Source organism: Mustelus asterias, chromosome 18 (genome assembly GCF_964213995.1).
Source record: "Mustelus asterias chromosome 18, sMusAst1.hap1.1, whole genome shotgun sequence".
Taxonomy (NCBI): domain Eukaryota; kingdom Metazoa; phylum Chordata; class Chondrichthyes; order Carcharhiniformes; family Triakidae; genus Mustelus; species Mustelus asterias.
In genome coordinates, this window is record NC_135818.1 from 71089228 (window position 1) to 71110513 (window position 21286).

The window sequence follows — 21286 nt, forward strand, 5'->3', positions numbered from 1 at the left end:
AACTCTAATAGATTGGTTAAACATGACCTACCACGCACAAAGCCATGTTGACTCTCCCTAATAAGTCCCTGTCTATCCAAATATTTGTAGATCCTATCTCTTAGTACTCCTTCCAATAATTTACCTACTATTGACGTCAAACTTACCGGCCTATAATTTCCCGCATTACTTTTTGAGCCTTTTTTAAACAACGGAACAACATGAGCTATCCTCCAATCATCCGGCAACTCACCCGTGAATACCGACATTTTAAATATATCTGCCAGGGCCCCTACAATTTCAACACTAGTCTCCTTCAAGGGAGGGAATACCCTGTCCGGTCCTGGGGATTTATCTACTCTGATTTGCCTCAAGACAGCAAGCACCTCCCCTTTATTCTGTATAGGTTCCATGACCTCCCTACTTGTTTGCCTTATTTCCATAGACTCCATGCCAGTTTCCTTAGTAAATACGGATGCAAAAAACCTATTTAATATCCCCCCCCCATTTCTTTTGGTTCCATACATAGCTGACCACTCTGATCTTCAAGAGGACCAATTTTATCCCTTACTATCCTTTTGCTCTTAATATACCCGTCGAAGCTCTTAGGATTATCCTTCACCTTGTCTGCCAAAGCAACCTCATGTCTTCTTTTCGCCCTCCTGATTTCTTTCTTAAGTAGTTTCTTGCACTTTTTATACTCCTCAAGCATCTTATTTGCTCCCTGTTGCCTATACATGTCATACATCTCTCTCTTCTTCTTTATCAGAGTTCCAATATCCCTCGAGAACCAAGGTTCCTTATTCTTATTCACTTTACCTTTAATCCTGACAGGAACATACAAACTCTGCACTCTCAAAATTCCTCCTTTGAAGGCCTCCCACTTACCAATCACATCCTTGCCAGAGAACAGCCTGTCCCAATCCACGCTTTTTAGATCCTTTCTCATTTCTTCAAATTTGGCCTTTTTCCAGTTTAGAACCTCAACCCGCGAACCATATCTATCTTTATCCATGATCAAGTTGAAACTAATGGCGTTATGATCACTGGAACCAAAGTGTTCCCCTACACACACTTCTGTCACTTGTCCTAACTCGTTTCCTAATAGGAGATCTAATATTGCATCCTCTCTAGTTGGTACCTCTATATATTGATTTAGAAAATTTTCCTGAACACATTTTACAAACTCTAGCCCGTCTAGACCTTTAACAGTATGGGAGTCCCAATCTATATGTGGAAAATTAAAATCCCCTACTATCACAACTTTATGTTTCCTGCAGTTGTCTGCTGTCTCTCTGAAGATTTGCTCCTCCAATTCTCGCTGACTATTGGGTGGTCTATAATACACCCCCATTAATGTGGTCATACCTTTCCTGTTTCTCAACTCCACCCATATGGCCTCGGTAGACAAGCCCTCTAATCTGTCCTGCCTGAGCACTGCTGTAACATTTTCCCTGACTAGCAATGCCATCCCCCCATCCTTCATCCCTCTGTCTCTATCACGTCTGAAACATCGGAACCCTGGAACATTGAGCTGCCAGTCCTGTCCCTCCTGTAGCCAAGTTTCACTAATGGCTATAATGTCATAATTCCATGTGTCAATCCACACCCTCAGCTCGTCTGCCTTCCCCACAATACTCCTGGCATTGAAATAGACACACCTCAGAAGATTATTACCACCACACACAACCCTTCTATTTGTGATTTTGCATGAACTATTAACATCATTTATTTTCACCCCCGCTCCACTATCTGCTCTGGCACTCTGGTTCCCATCCCCCTGCAAAATCTAGTTTAAACCCTCCCCAATAACACTAGCAAACCTCCCTGCAAGTATATTGGTCCCCTTGTAGTTCAGGTGTAACCCGTCTCTCTTGTACAGATCCCACCTGCCCCAGAAGAGGTTCCAATGATCTAGAAATCTGAAACCCTGCCCCCTACACCAGTTCCTCAGCCACGTGTTCATCCGCCCGAGCATCCTACTCTTACCCTCACTGACACGTGGCACTGGTAGCAATCCTGAGATTACTACCCTCGGGGTTCTGCTTTTTAACTTCCTACCAAGCTCTCTATACTCGCTCTTCAGGACCTCCTCACTCTTCCTTCCTACGTCATTGGTACCGATGTGTACCATGACATCTGGCTGATCACCCTCCCCCTTCAGAATGCTGTGCACGCGATCAGAGACATCCCTGACACTGGCACCCGGGAGGCAACAAACCATCCGGGAGTCTCTGTTACGACCACAGAACCTCCTGTCTGTACCTTTGACTATCGAGTCCCCTGTCACTACCGCTCTCCTCTTCTTCCACCCTCCCTTCTGCACTGCAGAACCAGACTCAGTGCCAGAGATTCGGCTGCCGCAGCTTGTCCCAGGTAAAGCATCCCCCACAACAGTACCCAAATCGGTATACCTGTTGTGGAGGGGAATGGCCACAGGGGAACCCTGCTCTGCCTGCCTTTTCCCTTTCCCTCGCTTGACGGTAACCCAATTACCTGTGCTCTGTGCCTTTGGCGTAACTGCCTCCCTGAAGCTACTATCTATAAACTCCTCATTCTCCCGAATGACCCGGAGGTCATCCAGCTCCTGCTCCAGTTCCCTAACGCGGTTTGTTAGGAGCTGCAGCTGGATGCACCTCCTGCAGGTGTCGTTGTCAGGGACACCGGAGGTCTCCCTGACTTCCCACATCCTGCAAGAGAAGCATTCCAACATCCTGCTTGGCATTCTTTCTACTCTGAGGAAAGAAAAACAACTTACCGGAACCTACCCTCGCCCCTGCCTGTTCGAGCCAAAGCCGTCCCACTCTGCTCCCTCTCACTCCGCTGCCCGCTGGATAGAGTGGCCTGCTTTTTAAACCTTCCGCGCGCTACTGGCTGACATCAGGCGCCTGCGCAGTCTCGCGTTCCACTCGCTGGCTCCCTTGCTCTGACTCAAAAATTTCACTGGGGCCTACTTCCGGTTTTACACTCCCGGCTGCCTTAGAGAAAAAAAACTCAGAATAAAAGAGTAAGTTAAAAATACCCCTTACCTACTAGCTCTCCTCACGTGAACCACCACTCTAGCTGCTCCTCTGGAACAATGAGATGATTGGGGAGGACGGCCTTGGCCACTGGCTGAAGAGCTGAAGAGAGATCCATGCTGCTTCCTCCTGGGAAAGTCTGCCATATTACAAGCTAATCAGGCAGCTAAGATCTTCCCAGCAGGCCTATCGTGGGATCAGGAGCCTGAGAGGCAGCAAGTAGTGCCTGCCAAAAGCTACTAGATACTGAGAGGCCAGCAGCTCCTTTGCTCGGTAGCGCCACCAGGGAGACATGGCTGTTGTGGGAAATACAACTACCGGAGGTCCAAGATCACAGAGCAACCCAGACCAGAGGTAAGTGATGGTGGAAGGTGTTTTGTGGAGTGCAGGTTGCAGGAGTGGGAGGAGGGGGTAATGGGGGAATAGGCAGCAAAGGCAAGGGTTGGGTCTCAGAGGGCTCCCCTTCCTGATGCCAGGTCCCTCAATCAGGCATTGAATGCTATTGAATGAGGGTGTCTCCCACTCTGCCCTCACCACCAGAAGTCACAAGACTGCACCAGCTTGTATGTCTTGTTCCTTGTGAGGCAGCAAGCCTGTCTACTTTGAGGTGGCAAGAAGAGCCCTTAATTTGGTATTGATCGCCCTCTTCACTTTAATTAAATTGCTATAGGTGGAACCATACAGTTGTTTTTCTTCTTTCTTGTTTTCTTCCCTGGCTATCCTTTTACAAATGTCAATCATTTAACACTGGTTTCATTCACAAAATAAATTTTGGCAAGGTGCCAAATTTCAGCATGTTGGAAACTAACTTAGGAACATTGAGATATCCATTGCAATTCTTGGAAATAAAAAGCCTTGGCCTAGTGGTATTATCGCTCGACTATTAATCCAGAAACTCAGCTAACACTCTGGGGACCTGGGTTCAAATCCCACCATGGCAGATGGTGGAATTTGAATTCAATTTACAAAATCTGGAATAGCCAATTGTCAGAAAAACCCATCTGGTTCACTAATGTCCTTTAGGGAAGGTAATCAGCCATCCTTACCTGGTCTGGCTAGAGCCATGGCAATGTGGTTGACTCTCAGCTGCCCTTGGACAACTGAAAATGGGCAATAAATGCTGGCCAGCCAGTGACGCCCATGAATAAATAAACAAAAAATTGGTGGACTGTGATCCCACTGGTCCACAACTGGCAACTTAGAGCAATTGTCTCTCTTCTCGTTCTTCAGTGCCTGAGAAAAGCACTATGCCAGTATTCATGCGAGAGTTTCTTTTTAATAAAGACTGGCATGGCGGCACAGTGGTTATCACTGCTGCCTCATAGCACCAGGGACCAGGGTTCAATTCCAGACTCAGGTCTCGTTCTGTGTGGAGTTTGCACATTCTCCCCGTGTTTGCGTGGGTTTCCTCCAGCTGCTCCGATTTTCTCTCATAGTCCGAAGATGTGAGGGTTAGATTGGTTGGCCATGCTAAATTGTCCCTTAGTGTCAGATAAAAACGTGGGGGTATGGGAATAGGACCCGGGTGGGATTCTGGTTGGTGCAGACTCGATGGGCCGAATGGCCTCCTTCTGCATTGTAGGGATTCTATGAACGAGGATTCTATGAAATTGGTGTTTGATTTCAGATTTCCAGCATTTTTCCCAAATATACATGGGTTTCATACAAATGATTACCAATCATTTATGATGAGGCTCCTCTGCCAACTTCCATGTCAAAAGGAGCTCTTAAAAAAGGCAGACGTATTTGCATTTATTCAATGTTTTTCAACGATTTTTTTTTACTGCCATGCTTTTTCTTTTGCTTTACGATGTTAATTTGTCGTGTCTTTCTGTTCTTCCTGTTTTATTTTCTGCTCGGTCTCTTTGTGACAGCGGAACAAATTTGATGTGTTACTATGGAAACTGAAACATCTGAATTTTTTTCCCAGCTCCTCAGAAAGCCCAATGTAATTGAGGCATTAAAAAAAAGAATTCAGCAGGACAGGAAAATGGTTAACGAGAAGGATGCTCTTACAATGCAGGCATTCACTTCAACTCAGGAAATAAGAAGTGATCAGATGCATGATTTAGGTTCGCGTACTTGTTGGAAGATGACTTTAAAATAAGCAATGAGGCTTATTTTCAAAATACCATGGCTGAAGTGGCGCAAACGTAAAGGAGTACAGGAGACAAAGGAGCCATACTCCCTCCCCAATCACACAGTGGGAGTACCTTCATCCGACGGGCTGTAAATGTTCCAGAAGGAGGCTCACCACCACCTTCTCCAGGACACTGAGGGGATAGACAATTAATGCTGAACTTGCCAGGGACACCCACATCTCCAGATTGATTATTAAGTAAGAATACTGTCTGTTTATATTAGACATAAATGATGTTGGCTGGCCTTCACGCTCCTCCTTGGATAACTGAGGAACAATTGACCCTACAGTCTCCATAGGTTCAAGGACAACTACAACCAACCTTCCGCCCAACTCAGAGCAGGCATTGCTGGACAGCAGGTAAGTTCATCACCTCCCACAATTTCTCTGTCTCTGCTTTGTGTGAAGGAATCGTCTGAACTAACGTGTTGGAGCAGACTTCCCAATGTGTCGTGATCTGCTGCATCCTCCACATCCTGGCCACTGGTGTGGGGAACGGCAGGAAGTCAGCAAACCCTTAAAGGAAGAACGATACGACTTGAATGTCCATCAGAAGCCAAAAATGAACGTGACAGCAGAAAATAGGGGTGCAAAATTGGAATGCCCCTGAAGACCAGCCTGGATTTCGAAATGGAATTACTGACTGCCAGCAGCTGCCCTCAGGACCTCGGTCTCAGTACTTGACTGGCCACCGCTGATATGGAGGCCAACTCATGTATGGACATAGAGAGATAAGAATCCTATTGGAATGCCTAAGACCATAAGATATAGGAGCAGAATGAGGCCATTCAGCCCACTGAGTCTGCTCTGCCATTCAATCATGGCTGATATGTTTCTCAACCCCATTCTCCCATCTTTTCCCCATAACCTTTGATCCCCTTACCAATCAAGAACCTATCCATCTCTGTCTTAAAGACACTCAATGACCCGACTTCCACAGCCTTCTGTGGCAATGAATTCCACAGATTCACCACCCTCTGGCTGAAGAAATTCCTCCTCATCTCAGTTCTCAAGGGTCGTCCCTTTACTCTGAGGCTGTGCCCTCAGATCCTAATCTCTCCTATGAATGGAAAGCCTTCTCCATGTCCACTCTGTCCAGGCTTTTCATTATGCTGTAAGTTTCAATGAGATCTCCCCTCATCCTTCTAAACTCCATCGAGTACAGACCCAGAGTCCTCAAACGCTCCTCATATATCAAGCTTTTCAGGGAGCATGGTGGCACAATGGTTAGCACTGCTGCCTCACAGCACCAGGGATTGGGTTCGATTCCCGCTTGAGTCACTGTCTGTGTGGAGTTTGCACATTCTCCCCATGTCTGCTTGGGTTTCCTCCGGGTGCTCCTGTTTCCTTCCACAGTCCAAAGATATGCGGGTTTGGTGGATTGGCCATGCTAAATTACCCCTTAGTGTCAGGGGCACTAGCTAGGGTAAATACATGGGTTTATGGGGATTGAGCCTGGGTGGGATTGTGGTCGGTGCAGACACGATGGGCCGAATGGCCTCTTTCTGCACTGTATGATTCTATGATTCCCGGGATCATTCACGTGAACCTCTTCTGGACCCTCTCCAGGACCCGCACCTCCTTCCATAGATACGGGGATGCTAATTAAAACAGGAATGAGGTTTGTTCACAGCCAGCTAACGCACTAAATTTCAATGGCATGTCAGACTTTCTAAAAAAAAACCCCCGAGAAATGTTGACCATAGGCAGTGAGAAAAGCTTTACTAAATTAAACATTGTTATCTTCGGGAGTCATTAAGTATTTATGTGCTTTGTTTTTTTTTTCTGTCGCAGTTCTAATTCTTTCCAGTGTGCTCGAGAATAGATGTTGATGGCAGGGTGGTTGTCACATGGAGTAGCTCCGAGACAAGGCGGAAAGAGATAACAGATGACTTTGCCAGTGATTAGTCGCCTGTCAGGAAGAGCTGAAGCTCACAGCATATTGTGCGGTAATAATATGATGCACAAGCCACGCAAGGGGGTGATAATTAATGCAAAGAGTGCTTTGGCTTTGCGCTCCTCCTGGCTGCAAATGATAATTGGTGCACTCATTTTCTCAGCGAAACTGGCAAGGTCCTAAAAGAAAGGAAGCAATGTTAACTCCATAACAAATAAGTAAGCATTTGCCTTCTGTGGGTTCGGTGGAGCGTATTTATTTAAGATTGTTGAACATGTTATAATGGTATTCATCTGTTCAATATCTACATTGAATTATATCCCACAGGAAGTTGGAAAGGTTTCGTTTTTCATTTTTAGGTTTGCAAACATATCAAATAGTTAAGAACAAATCAAAACATGAAGTGATATTTGTCTTCCACTCTTAATTGGGATGTTAGTGTATATTTTAACACTGATGCTACAATCATCAACCAGGAGGATTCAATGATTAAAAACTATTTAGCTTTTATAATTAGCTGCAAATGACCTTGACTTTGTGTGATATTGTTAAACATGTGACAGTGAATCGGTAACCCATTGTACATCTCTCACCATTTTTATTTGCATTGTGTCCATCTATCCGGCACCCATAGTTTCCAGATTGACATCTGGAGCTCAATTTTCCAGACCTTGGGCTTTTATATGTACGGTATTAGCTCATTTCGTGTCAATTTTTGGTTCAAGACCTATTTATTCCAGCATGGTAATGTCTCCCAAGCCCGGCAGTGGGATCTTCCAGTCCTGCCCATTTTCCGGTCCTGCCCGTTGGTGAAAACTACCAGTGCCTCCAAAGTTAATGGAATTTGGCTGGCTTGCCCCATCCACTGCGGAAAATTCCCGCCCCAAATTTCATTTGAACCTTACAATGGCCTGGACATTTGTGTAGAAAGACCACATTGCCAACTTTGGCCCCTCTCTCTCTCTCCCTCTCTCCAGGAAAATGCTTGCAGAGGCCCAAATCTGGAAATCCTGCCCCTCCCCCCCACCCACAAATACTTCCTCTGTCATTCTTATAGGGTGGAGGGGTGGGGGATGTGGGGGGGGGGGGGGGGGGCGGTGGTGATGGGATGGGTCCTAACTGGCACATCCATGGCTCCCAGAGGAGGCTGCCTAGATAAATCAGCAGCTGCCACCACTCGTGATTTTGGCGAGGTAGGTAATTAGACCTGGTTGGAGGAGATGTGAACATTGTGGATTCACTTGGATAGCCAAGGGGTACCCTTTCGGAGAGATAAGGTACTCCTTTAGATATGGTCCCAAGATACCTTTGGAAAAGGTCATGTGCACTTTGATGGGGGTGAGGCATCCTTTGAGAGAGGTAAGGTACTATTTTGGGAGAGGTCAGGTGCCCTTTGCGATTGTTATAGGTAAACACAGATGCTTGTAAAAAGCACATAAACACATTGGAGCTGATAAAGCTGTCAAAGGACTGTCAAAACACTGTCAAAGCTGTCAAGAAAATGTCAAAACACATTGGAACTTTCAAAGATTTTTGAACTGCCGACGCTGTAACTCTGCTCAGCTTCAAGTTAACAAAAATGGAGTGGTATTTAAACAAAATCAGTGTTAACTATTTCCCCCTGTCTGATTCATTGGATGCCTGTGCTGCAGTGGGAGCTGAGACAGCAGCCAGCAAATGCTCTGTCATGTGTCAGTCTGGTCGTGCTGCCAAGGAGGTGTCCAGCACTTCCATAATGAAAAAGGATGGGTTCCAAGCTCTGTGCAATGCCCTGTGCCATGATGGAGACAACTTCCTCCATGCTCCTGGCCAGTAACACTTGACCATCTTGTTGTCCTACCAATGATACAAGCAATTATTCATTGACAGTTTTCTATATTCCTCCTCAACAAGGTCCTAATCTATCAGAAGTGGCCTGTTAGTTCTCCCTCCTCAGAGTTTGCGCTTGAGTTGTCCTAACGAGTTGTCTTTGCTGCAGCACATTTTGCCTGGCAACTCACCATGAGTGACTATAAGTGAGCTCCTATTATTCATGTCGTGTCAGTATCTGAGCTGGTCATAGAGGCTGTGAGTGTTAGGTTACGTGATGGTCGTCCTTCTTCAGGGATGTGCTGATCATCTCTAGCTTCTACTTAAGGCTGGAGCTGAACAGCCAATGGTTCTTGATGATCTGAAAGCAGAGAAGCTAGAAGGGATGGGTGGAGTGAGGGATGTGGGATGGGAAGGAAAGCAGAAGGTTCATGGGGTAACTCCATTTGCAGTTCCATTTCATTGCAGCTTTCTGGATGAGGTTGGGCAGTGAGTAGAGGAACTGCATGAGGCAGTAAGTCACCATCATCCAAGATGGCCTCAACAGTGACAGGTGCCACCGACTCTGTGCTATTGGTGCCCACTATCCTGTGAACCATTCCCTTGAGGGCACTGAGAGAATGGATACATGCTGATCCTCTCCACCAGTCTTCAAGATCTCCCTTCTGTTCTGGGTGACCTTCTCCTGAAAGAGGGAGGGCACAATGTCAGCTGTTGTATGTCAAGGAAGTTTTGTTCCTCTTGTTATTTTCCTTGTGTGGCCAAGAGTTCTCCTCTAGGCCCCACAACGAAAGGTTCAGCAAACCCTGTTGTGATCTGGCACCCGCCCCTCTATCATAGAACCCCAAGACGTCAATTCCAGCAGAGACCGTTCCAGGAGAAAGCTGCCAGTCCCATGGTTATCTGCAGGATATTTCCAACTTCCCATTGCAATTACGAGGAGGGTCTCATTTGGCTGCAGGTGGGTCAAAATTCATTCAGGAATACAGTGTCCCACTGGCAGTTAAAGGCTGAGCCTATTGATAGCTTGCAAAGCGCTGTAAATGAATGTCAATCATTTACTTGGAACCAATCATTTTGATTAGCTACCTCATTCGGAAGGCATCCTGAACTTATCTGAATGGAGCATTGCTTCACATAGTTTTATTTCTAAACATTATTCTCAGCCAACCAAAGAGAAACTCAAAATACCTCACTTCATTCTATTGTAGATCAATCAAACCTTTCACCAAACAATTGGGCCTCAGGCCAGTCAGGATGGGTGATCAGGCCTTGTGCCGGAAAAGAGTGACAACTGGACCCTGGGCTGAGAAAGGATGAGTGATCGGAATTCAGGCTGGGAAAGGGTGAATGATTGGGATCCAGAGTAGGAAAGAGTGAATGATCAGGATCTGAGCTGGGAAAGGGTGAACGATCGGGATTCGGGCTGAGAAAAGGTGAGAGATTGGGAGCAGGGGTGGGAAAGGGTGAGTGATCAGTAGCGGGAGTGGGAAAGGTTAAGTGGTGTGATGTTAGGGTACCTTTAAAAGATTTTTTAAAAATCATGCTCACAGCCTTACCTGGTGTCAGTGTTGCTGAGCTGTCTACAAAGTGTCCTTTTAATGCTCCTTAAGTGGTTTTAAATGGGAGTTGTTTATTTTTTACTTTGGGAATATGTTTTATGATGCTGCATTTCCAGGAGGAAGGACGTTTGCAGGTCAGATGACAGAAGCTCTTTGATTTTTGGTTCTGAGCTGCAGGTCTTAGTTTTAGAAGGGACATCAAGCTGGAAAGAAGTTTCTCTCTCACTCTCCCTGGTTTTGGGAAATTCTGCTGTTTAGCTGAAAGCCTTCCTGGAGTAGAAAATCTGCTGTTGGTGGCTTGACCAGAAAGTCCCCCTGGTCTGGGAAACTGTTCTGACTTCAAACTGTTCTGAGTGTATTAACAGAACTGCAGCATTCATCCAAAGGACTGAGTTCCAATACCGCGTGAGCATTCGTCTTTGCTGCGTAAAACCTATGAAAAGGGTTTTGTCTTAAGGAAATTTTGGTTTTGATTGGAGCATCTTAGATGTATTTGTTAAGGGTTATACATTTTGTGGTTGATTTGTTTTTGTTTGTAGTTGATAAAAGTTATTGCTAATTTTCTTTCTATACATGTTAACTATATTCTTAGATAAACTTTGTTGGATAAAAGCTCCCTAGTGGGTCATTTGAATCATACCTGAAGTGAAACATCTCATGCTTATCCTAGCCACATTCAAGGTGCAAAATATATGATCCAGGCGAGCTTCATAAAACACTTTGGAGTTTCTGACCTGAACCATAACAGTGGACTGAGATTCGATGGTTGGAAGGGGGGAGATAGTAATGGCTAGGGAGAAGATGCCACCCAATGCTGTGCAAATACAGCATGAGGGCCCAGGAAGCCCTGGGCATTGGAAAATTGAAAATGTTCCACCAAGATGTGCAGGAGCCCAATGTAAATAAATGATGCTGATCTGTAAATGTTCCCAATATGTGCTTCTAATGGCAGTGCATCACCGGCACAGCTCTGAACAAAAATGTGCCCACCCCCTACCCAGCATGTTGTGAACTTTGTAAGTGAGTTTGTTCCCAGGGGCTGTGTGGTTAAATTCTTAGACTATGGATAGAATCAGCTGGATCGAATCCTCCAAAGGATAAATGGAATCCTCCATGAGTTTCGACATATATATTACAGTGTTGCAGATTAGTGCCATGTAGCCAAACTGAGCCAGCATATTGACTGTTTAGTCAACACACTAAGCCAGTTGTCTGCCACTTAAGGACAGGAAGAGGCATGTCTTAATTACCACTTCAATTGAACTGGAATAATTGTGTATGGGATAATTAAGGATCTTGTGCAGTCTGCTGCCCTTGCAATTATATGTTACTCCGACGGTGTGGGCTGAAATGCAGAAGTGTTTATGATTATGTACCTGTGTAATGAATTGTTGGTTGCTTCTTTACATGTTATCATGCGTTATAGTGGACCCTAAGTAAAGAAAAGTAAAATATACAGGGGCCGAATTTGTATTATTTTCCAGAATGGATGTTGATGAGTTGAGTAAACTGAACCGCGTAACATTTGCACAGTAAAAGACAAAGAAAACATAGAGAAAGGGATGGATAGTGAAACAATCTGGGAAACTTGAACATGAAGGGGTAAATTCAGAGAAATGACAGCATGTCAAGAAGTTTGCTCTCAGCTGTTTTTTTACCTTTCGGTACCTTATTTCTAATTAAAGATGCCAATGCAAATTAAGTCCAATCATGGTCCCCACATGAGGGACAAACCAGATCCACACTGACAAGACAAGACAAGACATTACATCCCACCTTGGACTCAAGCAAACAAGATCCAAGCTGACAGGGTATGGCATTTATTTATTAGTGTCATGAGTAGGCTTACATTAACACTGTAATGATGTTACTGTGAAAATCCCCTAGTCGTCACACCCCGGCCCCTGTTCGGGTACACTGAGGGAGAATTTAACATGACCAATGGACCTAACCAGCACGCCTTTCGAACTATGGGAGGAAACCGGAACACCTGGAGGAAACCCATGCAGACATAGGGAGAACGTGTAGTCTCCGCACAGACAGTGACCCAAGCCGGGAATTGAACTGGGGTCCTATTGCAACCCCTCCTGGCTTGATCTAACGCTTCACCTTAGCCAAAAGACCGAATTGGCTTTGAAAAATTGCATCAGATAAAGCCTCAGTTTTACCACATTGGCTACCCGAATCCTTTACCCTACCCTGGCTTAGGCAAACCAAGATCACAGGCGCCAGCTGACCCCAAATGCAAGGGGCCTGTTGTGTCCCCTGGGAGATCAGCCTGACTGATCACAGTTTCACCCCTGCCAGGTACGTTGAGGTCTTCATTTCACAGGAGCTTGTTAGGTTGCAAAATGAGCAGAGGCAGGCTGTCAATTTCCACATGTTAACCGCATAATTTGAGTGATGCACAGGTTTTTGAGATAAATGTTGGACCCATGGGTTTCCTGAGCACCGTAGTGTTTGAGGGGAGTTAATTTATTGGATGGCACTTTGCACCCAGCTGCTCTTTTGCTTGAGAAACGATGTTTACAGGGTTTTCACTGACGGTTTGGTCTCTCACATTCGGACGGGTGGTACTTCAGCTGCCTTAGCTAGTACCCCAGGTAAGGAGAAACATGGCCATCAACAGCAGCAGCACCAATATTGCATGGGAAAGATGGAGAACCAGCAGAGAGGGCAGCAGCAGAGGGAGGTCGCCTCCAGGAGGGACTACTGGGATATATGTTAGAACAACAGTGCTGCATGTCAAGTGGTGAGGGACATTTGCAGCCTCCAAGAAGAACCCTCCTGCTGGACCTAGGTACCATGTGTTACCAGTGGCTGCCAATTCTTCCACCACCTTTACTGCTTTTTTGCCTTCAGATCCTTCCAGAGCAGGCATGAGCAGAATCTCCCACTCACCTGCCACAAGGAAGTGAAACAAGTCATTGATGACTTGTTTGCCAGGGCTGGCTATTTTGTCAACTTCTCCTTGATGATGTCAGTCAGAATGAATTGGGGCTTGGGTTTCCTTACCTGGCTGGCTTCCCACATGACCAAGGTGTCATCGACTGTGCACACAATTTTGTCTTTTAAAAATAATTTAGACAGTTACATGGGTAAGATGTGTATGATGGGATATGGGCCAAATGCGGGCAATTGGGACCAGCTTAATGGTACAAAACTGGACAGCATGGACAAGTTGGGTAGAGGGGCCTGCTTCCATGCTGTAAACCTCTGTGACTCTATGACTTGGCAAGCTGGAGACCTCCAGAACTATCGAGTCCATTTGTCAACTGCAAGGTGTTCCCCACCATAAATGTGCAGCTGATGCACTTAGTTCCTGGGGAATTGCCATGATGCTTTCGTCCTGTGACAGTACAAGCTCCCTGACATCTTCAGATCTCTGAATACACTTCAGTGATGGCTGCTAGAAGGTAAGGACTAGTCCACTGCAAACTTGGCCAATGACACCCATCAGGAACCCAAACTCTGAAGCAGAGCAGCACCACAATGGATGTCAGATGACTGCCAGATGTGTGGTCAAACAAACCAGCCACACACTGGCTGTGTTCAGGAGTTAAGACAGAATCGACATTCTTCAGTACGCCAGGGCCTCCAGAATGATTTTCTGCGCATTGCACAACATTGCACAGCAGCAAGGTATGGACCTGTAGGAACAACACGGTAAGAGTTCAGACCCTCCTCAGACAATTCAGAGGCGGAGGAGAAGAAAGAGGAACATGAGGTGTAAGACCATGATGCGGACAGTGCACTGTCAGTTGCTCACATCACTGTCAGGGATCCCAGAGATGCCCTTATTTGTGCGTTGCTCACTTAGGCTGCACCTTTGTCACAAGCAAATACAAACATTCTTCCTGCCACTCCTCCCGCACCCCCACCCAGCCGCTGTCCATTCCCCAATGCGACTGCCACAAAGCAGCTCTACAAACAAGGAACCACTGTTTCAACGTCTCTGCATTGGTTACCATCAATTCCTATCTCTCTATCCCAAAGTTAAGGTTTATTTATTAGTCACGAGTAGGCTTACATTAACACTGCAATGTAGTTACTGTAAAAATCCCCTAATCGCCACACTCCGGCGCCTGTTCGGGTACATTGAGGGAGAATTGAGCACGGCCAATGCACCTAACCTGCACATCTTTGGACTGTGGGAGGAAACCGGAGCACTCGGAGGAAACCCATGTAGAGACAGGGAGAACTCCACACAGACAGTGACCCAAGCCGGGAATCGAACCCGGGTCCCTGGCGCTGTGAGGCAGCAGTGCTGACCAATGTGCCACTGTGCTGCCCCGTTCATTATTAAACAAATTTAAAAGTTGGCTCTCCACCCTGCAACATGAACCATAGAATCCCTACAGCAGAAAGAGACCATCCAGCCCATCCCATCTCACCGACTCTCCAAAAAAACATCTCACACAGACCCTGCCCTCCCCTCCGCCCTATCTCCATAAACTCGCACATTTACGATTACCAATCCCCCTAACCTACACATATTTGGACACTAAGGGGCAATTTAGCATGGCCAACACACCTAAACTAAAGATCTTTGGAGTGTTGGAGGAAACTGGAACACCCGGAGAAAACCGATGGGGAGAATGTGCAAACTGCACACAATCAGATACCCGAGGCTGAAATCGAACCAGGGTCCCTGGCACTGTGAGGCAGCAGTGCTTATGATCTTATCGGAGAACGGGGGTGAGAAAAATATCAGCCATGATTGAATGGTGGAGCAAACTCGATGCGCCGAGTGGCCTAATTCTGCTCCTATGTCCTATGGTAGCCATATGGTCTAACCACTGTGCCAATGGTTAAGAAGGAAGTATTGTAAAATAATCATATTTACATGGTCTAACTGAACAATAGAGACTTAGCATGGTAATATTATCTCATACACCCAAGTTCTTACCCTAGTGCAACTGTACTGCTTTGCTCTTCCTATTTCTCTCACTTTACCTGTTGCAACTCCTGTGAATTGAAGTAGAGGCAGGCTGCTCAGGTCACCGCTTCGACTGTTGAAATGTTTTTGGTCGACACCCTTTGAGTATGGAAGGTCTTGTGACTTCTGCCAGAGGCTGCTCCATCTGCACTTGTACTTAGGCCTGACCCAGCCATCGGAAAATGAGGTTGTATGTGGGCAACTGAAGGGAATGGTGGGGGACTGCTGCAACTGGTAAGATGTTCAAGCACTTGGAGTGCCCACTTCCATGTCCCCTTTTGTACCTCATCCCTCTCCCAGCTGCACATCACTCTTAATGCTGTGCTGGAGAGTACTTTGGTTCGGATCAGTGCGACCAGCTTTCAGTCATCTGTCATCCTGTAAGTGGCAGGCATATTGGCATCCAGAGTCTGCACAACAGTGATCAGGACGTGCACGGTCTCATTTTATTCGAGAGTTTAATGCTTCATGATCACTGGCTCCTCTATCCATGGAAGACAAAATCACCTCAATGTCTTGTGACATCAATCCATTCATGCTTGGGCTGGACTCCTTCACTCTATGTGCAATGCTGATGAGTGGGATTGGGAGGCTGTTCAGTAAACAGTGAGGTTCTCTGCTGCTGCCCAATGATTTCCCCTCTTGAATCAGTCGTCCCCAGCATACAGCATCTGCATTCAGCTGAGCAGAGCTTGGAGAGGGCTTTACCTCCTGTGTCCCCAGGTGAAAACCCAACTACATGTCTATGAGATCTCATTGTAGTGAGCTGGATCTCCAACTGCCAACGCGCAAGAGAAGGCCCTGTCAAGGTCAAATATATAAATGAGGCCTGACAAGGTAAGAATGTTACGGGTTATCTTTATGAAGATGACCAAGTCAATATCTGAAATTAAGAATCTACTGGTGACCATTAAACCGTTGTCGATAATCATAGAATCATAGAATCCTACAGTGTAGAAGGAGGCATTTGGCCCATCGAGTCTGCACCGACCACAATCCCACCCAGGCCCTACCCCCATAACCCCATGTATTTACCCTAGCTACTCCCCCTGACACTAAGGGGCAATTTAGCATGGCCAACCCACCTAACCTGCACATCTTTGGATTGTTGGAAAAACCCATCTGGTTCACTAGGGAAAGAAATCTGCCCTCCTTACCTGGTCTGGCCTACATTTGACTCCAAGCCACAGCAACATGGTTGATTCTCAACTGCCCTTGGGCAACTAGGGATGGGCACTAAACGCTGGCCAGCCAGCGATGCCCATGTCCCACGGAGGAATTAAAAAAAAACTTGACATCTGCGTGGCTGATATTTAATTGTAGCTGGAAGCTCCTCATCTCCTGATTTCCAATGATCAGGGATGACAAAATGCACTGGCAGCCAGAGTCTCCTCCTCTGCCACATGTGGTTCTCTCTCTCTTGTCCCCATGCTCTGTGCTCTCTTCTCCTGCATTAAGGAAAACGGATCTATGAGCGTGTAAAATGGTTTTTGTTCACCCAATGAATGTAATGCTTGAATTTTGCCCACAAGAAGATGCATTTACTGAATTCCGAAGCTACAAATTCCAGTAGCACTTTTGGGGATTTTAAATATTAAAATTTTAAAAATTATTAAGAAAACAAAATAAAACTCAAACACACAAGATTACAGTTACACTGTGAACATTAGTCTTACTAATTTACTAACTTACTTACTGTCCCCCAAAAGAATTCCCACTTAGTTAGACTCACAAGTTAACACCTTTTAGGCACAATTCTTTATGGACGCTTGATCTATAAAACCCAGTAATATTACCCTAAGGCAAAGCAACGGTCACTTTAGTGAGGCATGCAACATAATATTTCACACTTCTCTTCCTTTCTGCTGCTAAACTTCAGACGCCAGACTGCTTTTTGTAGCCTGAAGACTTCTGTGGCTTATTTGGGGAGCTGATTTAAAACCACTTCCTGAAAAACATGACCCTTTCTCTGGTTTGGTGGGAAAGCTGTTTCGGTTCTTATTTACAGCTCTTTTCCCAGCACAGAGCAGCACCCCAGTGGCAGGGGTCTCACAAGGCCACACCATCTAAGCTCTCAACACTCTCCTTCAGCATTGTTTTTGCTGTTTCATCTTGATTACATTGTCCTTAATCTTTCCTTGAAACTTAACTTTTTCAGAATATCAAAATCTTTTGTACTCTTCCTATTGCCGCACTTTTGGGGCAAATAAGCTTGCTTTATTTATTTATGACTTTTCCCAAGTTGTAAACCTTTTCTACTTCTCTTCAAAATTTAACAACTGAAAACAACAACTCTACTTCATCTCCTTATGCAGATTTCTGCCCATTGCTTAGAAAATTCAACTTGGCCATATGCGGGGCGGCACAGTGGTTAGCACTGCTGCCTCTGAGCACCAAGGACCCGGGTTCGATTCTCGGCTTGGGGTCACTGTCTGTGTGGAGTTTGCATGTTCTCCCCGTGTCTGCATGGGTTTCCTCCGGGTGCTCCGGTTTCCTCCCACAGTCTGAAAGACATGCTGGTTAGGTATATTGATCCGAACAGGCACCAGAGTGTGGCGGCTTGGGGAATTTCACTGTAACTTCATTGCAGTATTAATGTTAGCCTTACTTGTGACTAATAAATAAAAACTTTAAAACTTTATCTCGAGTGCCTGCCTTTCACATCTGACTTCTTTGGTGTCTTAAGCCTTGTTGGCAGTCAGTCTCCAGCTTAATTAAATTATGTTCCCTGACAGATACACACACACACTCACACACACACTAACACAATTAAATCCAAAAATATTAAAATAGTAAATCTCTTGTTACAACAGAAATAGAGGATGGGGAGTTGGCAATTGGAGGAATTACATTGAAAGAAAAGGATGGGTGGCACGTAAGATAAAGGCTTGTGAGGAGAGGAATAATTGTGTAGTGTTGAGATGACAGAGTGAGGGATTGGGGTGGTGTCTACCACAGGAGTAGCTAAATGTGCAACTGTAATCACCTTACATGATCTGGTTAATTCATTAAAGCTCTTCTATGTCGAATCAATGAGCGTGGCACTATGAGGCAACTGATCATCTCCTATGCCACCTCTTTCTTGTTGTCAGCGAAAGATTTCTTCCTTCTGTTGTTGGGGTGTCGAACCTTTTTCCTGCTGGCCCCCAGCAAAACAAAGAGCAAAAAAAATTACAGCGCAGGCCCTCCAAGCCTGAACCGGCCATGCTGCCCAACTGAACTAAAACCCCCTACCCTTCCAGGGACCATATCTCTCTATTCCCTTTCTATTCATCTAGACACCCCTTAAAAGTCACTATCGTATCCGCTTCCACTACCTCCCCCGGCACCGAGTTGCAGGCACCCACAACCCTATGTGTAAAAAATCTGCCTCGTACATCTCCTTTAAAACTTGTCCCTCGCACCTTAAACCTGTACCCCCTAGTAATTGACTCTTCCACCCTGGGAAAAAGCTTCTGACTATCCACTCTGTCCATGCCTCTCATAATCTTGTCGACTTTTTTCAGGTCAACCCTCAACCTCTGTCGTTCTAGTGAGAACAAACCAGGTTTCTCCAACCTCTCCTCATAGCTAGTGCCCTCCATACCAGGCAACATCCTGGTAAATCATTTCTGTACCCTCTCCAAAGCCTCTGCATCCTTCTGGTAGTGTGGCGAACAGAATTGAACACTATATTCCAAGTGCGGCCTAACTAAGTTTCTATAAATCTGCGACATGACTTGCCAATTTTTAAACTCAATGCCCCGGCCGATGAAGGCAAGTATGCCGTATGCCTTCTTGACTATCTTCTCCTCTTGCATTGTCACTTTCAGTGACCTGTGTACCTGTACACCCAGATCCCTTTGCCTATCAATACTCTTAAGAATTCTGCCATTTACTGTATATTTCCTATTTGTATTAGACCTTCCAAAATGCATTATCTCACATTTGTCTGGATTAAACTCCATCTGCCACCTCTCCGCCCAAGTCTCCAAATGATCTATATCCTGCTGTATCCTCTGATGGTCCTCATCGCTATCCGCAAATCCACCAACCTTTGTGTCGTCCGCAAACTTACTAATCAATCCAGTTATATTTTCCTCCAAATCATTTATATAAATTACAAACAGCAAAAATCCCAGCACTGATCCCTGAAGGACGCCACATGTCACAGCCCTCCATTCAGAAATGCACCCTTCCACTGCTACCCTCTGTCATCTTTGACCGAGCCAGTTTTGTATCCACCTTGCCAGCTCACCTCTGATCCCATGTGACTTCACCTTCTGCACCAGTCTGCCATGAGGGACATTGTCAAAGGCCTTACTGAAGTCCATGTAGACAACATCCACTGCCTTACCCTCATCAATCATCTTTGTCTCTTCCTCGAAAAACTTGATCAAGTTAGTGAGACACGACCTCCCCTTCACAAAACCACATTAAGGGAGATCTAATTAAAGCACTAATAATGTTTGAATGTTCGAATGCCATTCCCCGTACTCCAACTACAGGCTCCTCCAAAATGCATCCTGGGTTTAGTCCACAAATACTGCAGTTGTGGCTTGAGTCCTGATCACATCATCCACCACAGCATGAATGGAAAACCTGGAATGAAAAGAGTAATTGAAGTGGCTGCATTAAAAAAAAGTAGGTGCACTGGACTAACATCCAGGTTTTGAGTTTTTCTTTATTCATTCATGGGACATGAGTGTCACTGGCTGGCTAGCATTTATTGCCCATTCCTAGTTCCCCTTGAACTGAGTAGCCATTTCAGAGGGCAGTTGAGAGTCAACAACATGGTAGGCCAGCTCAGGTAAGGACGGCCGATTTCCTTCTCTAAAGAACATGAGTGAACTGGATTTTTCCAACAATCAACAATGGCTTCATGGTCACTCCTAATTCCAGATATTTCTTATGGATTTCAAATTCTACTATTTGCTGTGGCGGGATTCGAACCCAGGTCCCCAGAACATTCATTGAGTTTCTGGATTAATAGTCTAGTGATAATGCCAGTAGGCCATCGCTTCCCTGATATCGGACTGCACTTCCACATTTGTAACACATCACTGAGTAAATATCGGGACCAATATATTTCCATATTCCATGTGTCCATACATGTACCCTATTAATATTCTATTAGAAAGTAGTCACCACTTAAACAATCTGCCCATGTGACATGAATATGATAGCTATATTTCCCTCACAGTGGACTCTAACTAATATTAGCAAAACAATATATGATTCTCAAACCCTTCAACAAGAAAGGGCAGCTGGATTATGTGCTCACATTTCGGACGTTCTCTAAAGATTGTTCTTCAACAACAATCAAACAAAGTAGCCAGCTTTCACAGGGAAAAATGAGGCATTTAATAACTTGTTAGCCATGGTTCATTGGTAGCATTTTTGTCTCTGCTTTGGAAAGTTTTGGGTTCAAGACCCATTTTGGAGGCTTGATCGCCAAATCTAGGCCAACGCTAGTGCAGTACTGTGGGAGTGCTGCCCTGTCAGAGATGCTGAAAAGAAAACATCAATTCAGGTGTGGGTGGCACAGTGGTTAGCACTGCTACCTCACCAGGGACCTGAGTTTAATTCCCGGCTTGGGTGACTGTTTGTGTGGAGTTTGCACGTTCCCCCCCGTGTCTGTGTGGGTTTCCTCCGGATGCTCCGGTTTCCTCCCACACTCCAAAAGTGTGCAGGTTGGGTTGACTGGCCATGATAAATTGCTCTTTAGTGTTAGGGGGATGTCAGGGAGGTTAGTAGGGTAAATATGTAAGGTTGATACTCCTGTGCCTTTTCTTTGAGGGGTATCACAGTTATCCTTCATTTGTTTACAAAAACAAATTTACAGCAAGGAAAAATTGAGGCTCCTTCTGCCCTCTCAGGTAAAAGATTCTGTTGTCCTGAAGGGAATTTTTTTCCTAGTGCTCTGGCCAATGTTTATTGCTCAACGAACATCACTGGGGA